Raw genomic sequence first — 7,696 nt, forward strand, 5'->3', positions numbered from 1 at the left:
TTGTTTATGGGTTTAATTTGCATCCGTGCCCTCAGTATGATCAGTTATGGGTCTTGCACGCTATAACATTTGTGAATTGGATTCCTGGTGCACTGGAGAAGATGCTTCCGACTACAACTTGCTGAAAGCCTTTGACACAGAGATTACCTGTGCAGGACCACTGGTTTTGATTGCTCATGGTATTCTCAATGGGAAGCATTAAAATGGATTGGACAGGTTTTGTTTGTTCTGGTTTTACCATTCTGCCTAGCTCTGTTGTATCTTGGCTGTCCCATTAAAACAAGCAGACTAATTCCAAACATTCAGCTCCAGCATATTCCCCTCACAGGCATCCAGTCACAAGACTGAAAACTGCAGGTGATTAACACCAGTGCCCGAATAAACCACCTACCCTTGGGTATAATATTTACAAACCTCGATTAATAAATGAACAGTCTGAAGAAAAGAGGTAATGCCCCACCTTCTCCCTGTAGCCATGTCCATCAAATCTGACAACTGGAGAGCAGAGATGCTTTAAAAGGCAGCCAAGATGATACCTTAGCAGGGTTAAGAGAAGGGAGAGTGACAAAGACAGTTGGAGAAGGCAAATGGAGGCTCATCTCATTCCCAAGAACTCTTTAGTTCTCTGAAATAATGCACTGGTTGAGCTGTTCCATTGCAGTCCATGACAGTGCCCTCTGAACCAGAGCTTGGAGTAGGGCCTGAGGTTGGAAAGGTCAGACATGTGTAAGAGCATTCCTCAGTGCTCAAACAGCATTGGAGCTGTTAAAGCACTTCAGAAAGGTTCTATTTCATCTCATATGTGTTTGGCCACTGGTGATGAATCGTAGTTCTCCTACTTCGCTGAGCCGTGGGTAAGTTTTGCTGTCTGCATGACACCTCCTCTGCTGCAGAAGGAAGGCTCAGTCTTTCATCAGTGCTAGAGGCTTTTTCTGCTGAGAATTTTCTCTGATTCCATTTCACATCATCTCAAAAATAATCTAATTTTTTTCTTAACAATATCTATTTTCTTTGTCAGTATTTTTTTCAGATATGTTTCAGATCCATCTCTTTCCTCTGTCCTCTTATTTCCCATTGTTTTTTTTAGATATGGTTCTTTCCTTATATGGTCCTTTCCATCTCTTTCCTCTGTCCTCTTATTTCCCATTAATTCTCACAATAACGTGCATTGATTGTTCTGATCTGGTAGTGCCAAGATCACCATGGCGGTGCATCAGCTATTTCCCTTAGGAAAGGCATTACTTCTTCCAGGAAGAGAAGAAAATAAGAAAAAAAGATATATCTCCATTATATTTCTAAAACAATCTAAATTACCTGCTTCAGTACATGTGTAGACAGCACAGTGGAGCAAAGTCAAACCTGTTTTCTCTTGTTTCAGAGATTTTCCATTATTGCACATCTTGATCATTTCTTTAAGTGAAGAAACTCCTGCAAGAAAACATCACACACAATCGCTCTTTTTCTCCATTTTGTGTGATCAGAAAGATTTGGTACATAAGCACCATTTCATCCTGAAACTGTACTAATCCACATATTATTAATATAAGTGTTTCCTCAATCCTGCTTAGGATGACTTTGGTAAAAGATCCTCTGGCTGTTACTCAACATGCTTATTCTGCTAATATTTTCATGATTATCCCATTCTCTCTCTTTTGGATGAGAATTAGGATTTATTCTTCAGCTACTCTGGAACCTTCTCACCCTTTCAAATACCCCAGGGGGGTCTTTCCTGATTCTGTTACTGTTGCTCCACAGCTCTAGCTGTGAAAGCTCAGGCAAAGCTGCTTAGCAAATAAGTGAGCTTTAGGGGGGGAAAAAAAAATTGCTGGATTCACCAGGCTTTTATGTTTGACACATCAGTGTCACATGTCATCTTGCTGGGGTCTCCAGTTCCTTGGCTTTCCTACAGTGTCTGCATCAGCAAAAAGATGTTGTCAACCAAAAAGTGGCACAAGCCACGGATCTTGCCCTTTGCTTTCTATCGATACATTTGTGAAGTCTTTTAGTGGGGTTTGTTATGTTTGTTGTGAGATGCTTTTAGCACTTGTCCTGTTTAATACCCTCTGAGCATTCAAAAGACAGCAGCTTTACATCAGGAGAGGTTTATAACAAGTACAAGGAGTGAAATGTTGCCATCTTTCCGCAGCGGTGGGCAAGTCCTTGAACCAGGACAATGCCTGGAAGTCATTAGTGGGGATGGAAGTGGGAAAGCTGCTGGTTTCATCCCGAGCTTTCTGGCACGATGATATTACAAAGCCTCTGGCCGCTGCCCCAACAACCTACAGTGTTTTGGCATTTGTATGGTCAAACAGAGCAAGTGATGCTGCCCAGAAATGCAATGTCGTCCTGTGCCGATATGGAAATATGGGAAGCACAGGAATATACATGGAAACACAGAACAATCAAGGTCCATATGAAAATTGAATCCCAGCCAGCACACCTTGGTTGGTGGAGGTCCTATCTGAAACATGGGGATGAAGGAGCCTCCACTGTGAGGCCAGAGTTAGTTCATGTTGCTGCTTCATCACTAAAACTGCTGAACACATTCATCACTGGGACACATTTGTTTTAAAAAATGGACAAATACTTTTTGCCACGACACCGTTAGCCCATTTTCAAAAGTCAGAATGCTTGTACATTCTGTTAATGTGTTACTGGAATAAAATCATGCTGCACATTTAGGTCTGGCTTATGTGGAGAGCAGCCAATACTTGTAGCATTGATTACGAGGTCTATGCCTAAGTAGTTCTCTTCCTGATTTATGAGCCAGGCATTATCATTCATTGAGTGACAGAGAAAGTTACTAGATTTGTTAATTGGACAATGAGCCACACTTCCATTCTCCTCTTCCAGTGTTTTTCATTAGAAAGAGACATATCTGACATTTAATGAAATGCTTAAATAAATAAATAGATACAGAAGTGGTGAATATAAACCCTTTGGTTGTTTCAAGGCTAGTGTACAGTGTATTTATTAATTAGTCTGGCAAAGTGTAATTAAAGGGCTGTAAACTCAATGAGGAAGTTAACCAGCCTTGTAATAAATACCGATTTATAGGTACAGTAGGTCAGCTGGTATTAAGTAAAGAGGTAACGTGCATAGAAACTCATTTTAAGCAAGGAGACAATATAAATAAGTTATCATCATGAAAAATACAGCTGACCTGGCAGATTCAAAGGCAGCAGATTGCAATGTTTTCACAAGTTCATGTAGCTTTTTATCTCCTAGCAACTGTATGTCATTTACATATTTTGCCACATCAAACATCTTGAAGAGATTTTCTGATGGCTGGTGTCGGAAAAGAGTCATTGTAGTGTAGTTCCTGGAAGACTGTTGTTTTTCATAACTGTGCTTAATGTCTTTATGGGAGGCTCTGACGTGACATAAAAGGTTTCAGTGTAGGAATTTGATATTACAAGCACTTTCAGATTGTTTTTTGTGATGTTTACAAAAACACTGGGGTCCGAGTTCAAGAAGTGGCACATCTGCAGATGACATCAGTCTCGGAGACACTAGCATAAAGGATACACATATAGATATATATAAAAATAAAGTTATATATCCACTTCCTATATTAAAAAAAAAAAGTGAAGAATTTTCTTCATTAAGATTTTTCCTCATTAGTTCTGCTCATTACTTGTCTTATGGCTGCTTCAATTAACACATGAGGCTCCCAGCAATGGCAAGGGAAGGAGTCTGGGGCCGTGCTCTGGCACACTTAGTAATGTTTCTGCCTGAGGGGTCAGATATGAATTTGAATGTTATTATTTGTACAGAAAATCTTTTGTTCTTGTACCACTAATGGTAGTAGGTGGTGAAATTTCAGAAACCAGGACAAACCCCAGGAAAATACTGGATGTAGAAGTAGGACCAAAATACATGAGGCGGACTGAGCATTTGGTGTTGTATCAGCTGTCCAGTCTTCCCTTTGCTGTAGGTGGGGAGCAGAATGACTCCCTACAGGATCTGAGCTGCTGTGGTGAAGCAAGGGCAGGATAAAACCTCTCTCACTGCAGCACATTAAAAACTATTTGAGTTCATTTGAGGCTCATCATCTGAGCCCATGAAATCACAAGCACTCTGCTCACTTAAAGATAAATCTGACACAAGCGGCACTTGATGGCCAAAACTCAACTTCGCTCACAAAGAGAAATGTTAAAGAATTTGAAAGTAGATCTTGTGTTTCCAGAAGTTTTTCTGATGACTGAGGGCTGTAATCCTGGGCAAAGGGAACAGGAGAGGGAAGACAACAGTAGCAAAGCTGGTTGGTATCACCTGTAGAGAGCCAAGGACACAACTCGGGGTTCAGCTTCACGGAGTGAAATGCAGTTATTTAAATGCTGAGCTCTGGCTTTTCTCTCATTGGAAAGCTGGGCTGTCCTGCTGGAAATCACCCCAGGCTGATTTTCTGGCACAGTCTCTCAGAATCACTCCTCACGTGCTCTGTAACCTAACAGTGAGCCCACAATGTGAGCATGGCACCTGTTCTGGCATTAGGAGTTCAGCTGTGGTTGCGATAAATCACTCTTTGGCCTCACCAATTTTCTATCAATGTAATTGATTGTGTGCTCGTTTCTCTCTCCCAGCAATTCCATGTAATCAGTTATAGCACCTCAGGCACAGCAGTTGCTTTGGGAAATTTGTGAAATGACAGAGACCTCATGCAAGCTGTACAAAATTACCAATTATGGAACTACACAATCTTTTCTGGGATGCCATAAAGTGTCGTTATTTACCCTAAAAGAGAATGTCTAAACAGATCGGTTTCTCATCAAATGCTGTTGCTCAGGGATCTGAAGAATATGGAAATGCCTGAGTTTAAATCGTCTGTATGCCTGAAACAGCATAAGAAATTAGTTTCTTGAGCTATTTTTATGGGTTTTTTCCTAGCTTACAGCTAAATCGTGTATTATGGTGAATCATTAACTACTGACTTTTATAGCTAATCCTTATATAGCCCATTTTTACCTTTGATTATATTTTTGAGATACAAGATTGTATAGACCACAGATGTGCATCAGATAATGCAATTACCTGTTTCCAGCATGTCCCCATGTTTAGTCTTTCACTGGAGAAAGTACAGCAAGAGGCTGACCTTTATTTGTAGTGTGCTTGTGCTGTCCTTTGATTCCTTCCACAGCCTCCCCTTCATGGGGAGTGATTTTCCCATCATTTGGGAGAGATGCACAATTCAATTCCTGCTACACATAAAATCCCCACCAGTTTGCGTGGACAGGAATAGCTCCATCTGCAATGCCAAGCACTCTGCATTCCCTCCCTGTCACCAGGGAGGGGACAAATCAGCTCAAACTGATTCCTGTGAGGATAAGATTGGAGGGACAAACCTGTTTGCTCGCTACATTTCAATTGAGAACAAGTCAGGCCTTTAAACTCCAATACAAGTTCTTCTGTAATTTCTTTGTACGGAAATGCAGATAATCAAATCTTTTTCTTGCCAGAGACAATGTAATTTTATGCTTTGATTTATTCTGAAGCATTCGATTTATAGTTATCCCTAGCCCTGAAGAGTCCTGTTGGAATTGAATAAAGCAGTGGGTAACATCCCAGTTAGAGTTTTCTGCAGGGAAATAGGATAAATAAAGGAAACTCTGGCAAAAAATAGATCCTTGATGAAACCTGGGGCCCATAGGTGTTTTAGCACAGGTAACTCTTGGTGACAGTGACAAAATACCGATAAAACTGAGGATGTAAAGAGAAAAATACATGGATTTAACTGTGTGTGTATGACTCAAACTATGGAGAGATGCAGAAGCCTCCATTGGGTCCACGTGAAGTCCAGCAGAAAATGCCTGGCATGGCCACAGGTTGAAGACAGGGTCTCCTTCTGAAATGGTTAGATAAAATAAGAAAATACTTTTGGAGAGCAGGAGAGAGACAGATGATGGAGGGTGGCAGCTTCATACCTGGAAGTGGGGAACAAGGGCAGATGGGGCACAGCCTGGTCTGGTGCTCTCAGACTTCAGATTGCTCTGGACCTGCCTGAGCTGTGGAAGGCACTTAATAATAACAAAAATAATAATAAGATGCTTTAGGCAAGGAGGTTCATGCTAAAGATGGACAATGTAGCATCCCTGCAGTGGAGCAGGGCAGCAGTGAGGGGGAGCAATGACTGGTAGGACCATTGGTACTTTGCATGACACAGCCATCACGGGGGCCAAGGGCATTTAGAAGAGTTAATTTTGGCTTGTCACACATCAGTCAGGTATCCAAATTCTGCTTAAATTTCTCCTTTGAATCTGTCTTCTGCATAGAAAAGTAAAAAGACCAAAAAAAGTGTGCAGAAAGATACAGCGGGGTTTTTGATTGCTCCTTCTCAGGAACCTTTCAGCATTACTTACGACTCAATTCATCTTTGTTCTTACATTCAGAAAGGCTTCACAATATTTTGTTTTTTAAGGAAAGTGAAAAGACCCTGTTAAGGTTCAGACAGGTGTACATTAATACTGAGTGATTTGATTTAGACTGACATTTTGAGATGCTTCAGTTAAACTTCAGCTTTCAGAAACAAAATTATTTGTTTCCATTTTTCAAAGAAACTATGGCAAACTATTTACCTGGAAATGTTACAAGTATCTCTTCTTTCAGCTGAGTTTCTGAGATTCATGTCTGGGGGATCAGATTTAATCTGAGTCTGTACATAGGATGATATCTTTGTACCTCCTTCTCTGTGTCAATACCATCATGGTAGTCAGGGAGCCAAGGAAATGATCTGTTTAAGTCCATCCAAAAAAGATAAAAAAGAAAAAGAAAAAATAATACTACAAAAAAAGAGAGAAGTTTCAGTTGGGAGGGCTGCTGGATGTAGCTGCTTGCAGAGGACAGGAGTCTGGAGCTGGAGGCAGGGGCAGAGCAGGGTCATTGCAGGGATCCGGATTGGTGTGGGGTCAGGGATGTGGGGTGAGTTGTGCTGGGTTCACATCACCTGTGTGTACAGAGATGCTAACTCACCTGTTTGTTGGTCTCCAAGTCTTGCTGGGCCACTTCTCAAAAAGATAATAACTGGGCCTAAATTATTGACGCATGCTGAAGGTGAAGTTTTAATCTTTTTTAGGTGGTGGATGTAAAACTAATGAAGAAGGTGAGTTTTGAGCTTAATTTAAAGACAAGCATCTTAAGCACTTGTGCTGCCCTGTAAAGGTAAGGCAGGCAGCTCATTCTACACACAGATGCAGGAGGAAGGCTGGGAGTATTATGCAGTAGATGGTGGGTAATGATGCTTCAAGGGAGTGAATATAACATTTTTGAATTTTTCACAGCTCTCCTTTTTGTTCTTTGTGGACAGGAAAACAATTGCACCTGCAAAGCTCAGTGGTGAGGCTCTAGGATAAAGTGACATATTGAATGCCTTTTCTCATGAGGAGGTTGAAGCCTTGTGGGTAAACTTTTAAATAAACAGAAGATTTATTCACGGTAGTTGGGTGCTTTTCTTCCAAACTGAAGGCATCCTTTTAATAAAAATTATCTAGTTCCTTCTTCCCCCATGGGCTCTGAGGGTGTGTGTCCGCAGGGGCGAGCGCTGGGAGCGCGTTCCCGCTGGCTTTGGATGCCTCACAAGTCTCTCTGTGTGTGCCTTAATAGTCCTCTGAGGGAACTGAAGTCTCATTTTGTCTGACTCTGAATTTAAATCCAGGTCACAGAGATGTTAAATAGCAAATGAAAAATTTACTGTGCCGCC

The sequence above is a fragment of the Corvus brachyrhynchos genome, unplaced genomic scaffold (assembly GCF_000691975.1).
Source record: "Corvus brachyrhynchos isolate BGI_N302 unplaced genomic scaffold, ASM69197v1 scaffold126, whole genome shotgun sequence".
NCBI lineage: Eukaryota > Metazoa > Chordata > Aves > Passeriformes > Corvidae > Corvus > Corvus brachyrhynchos.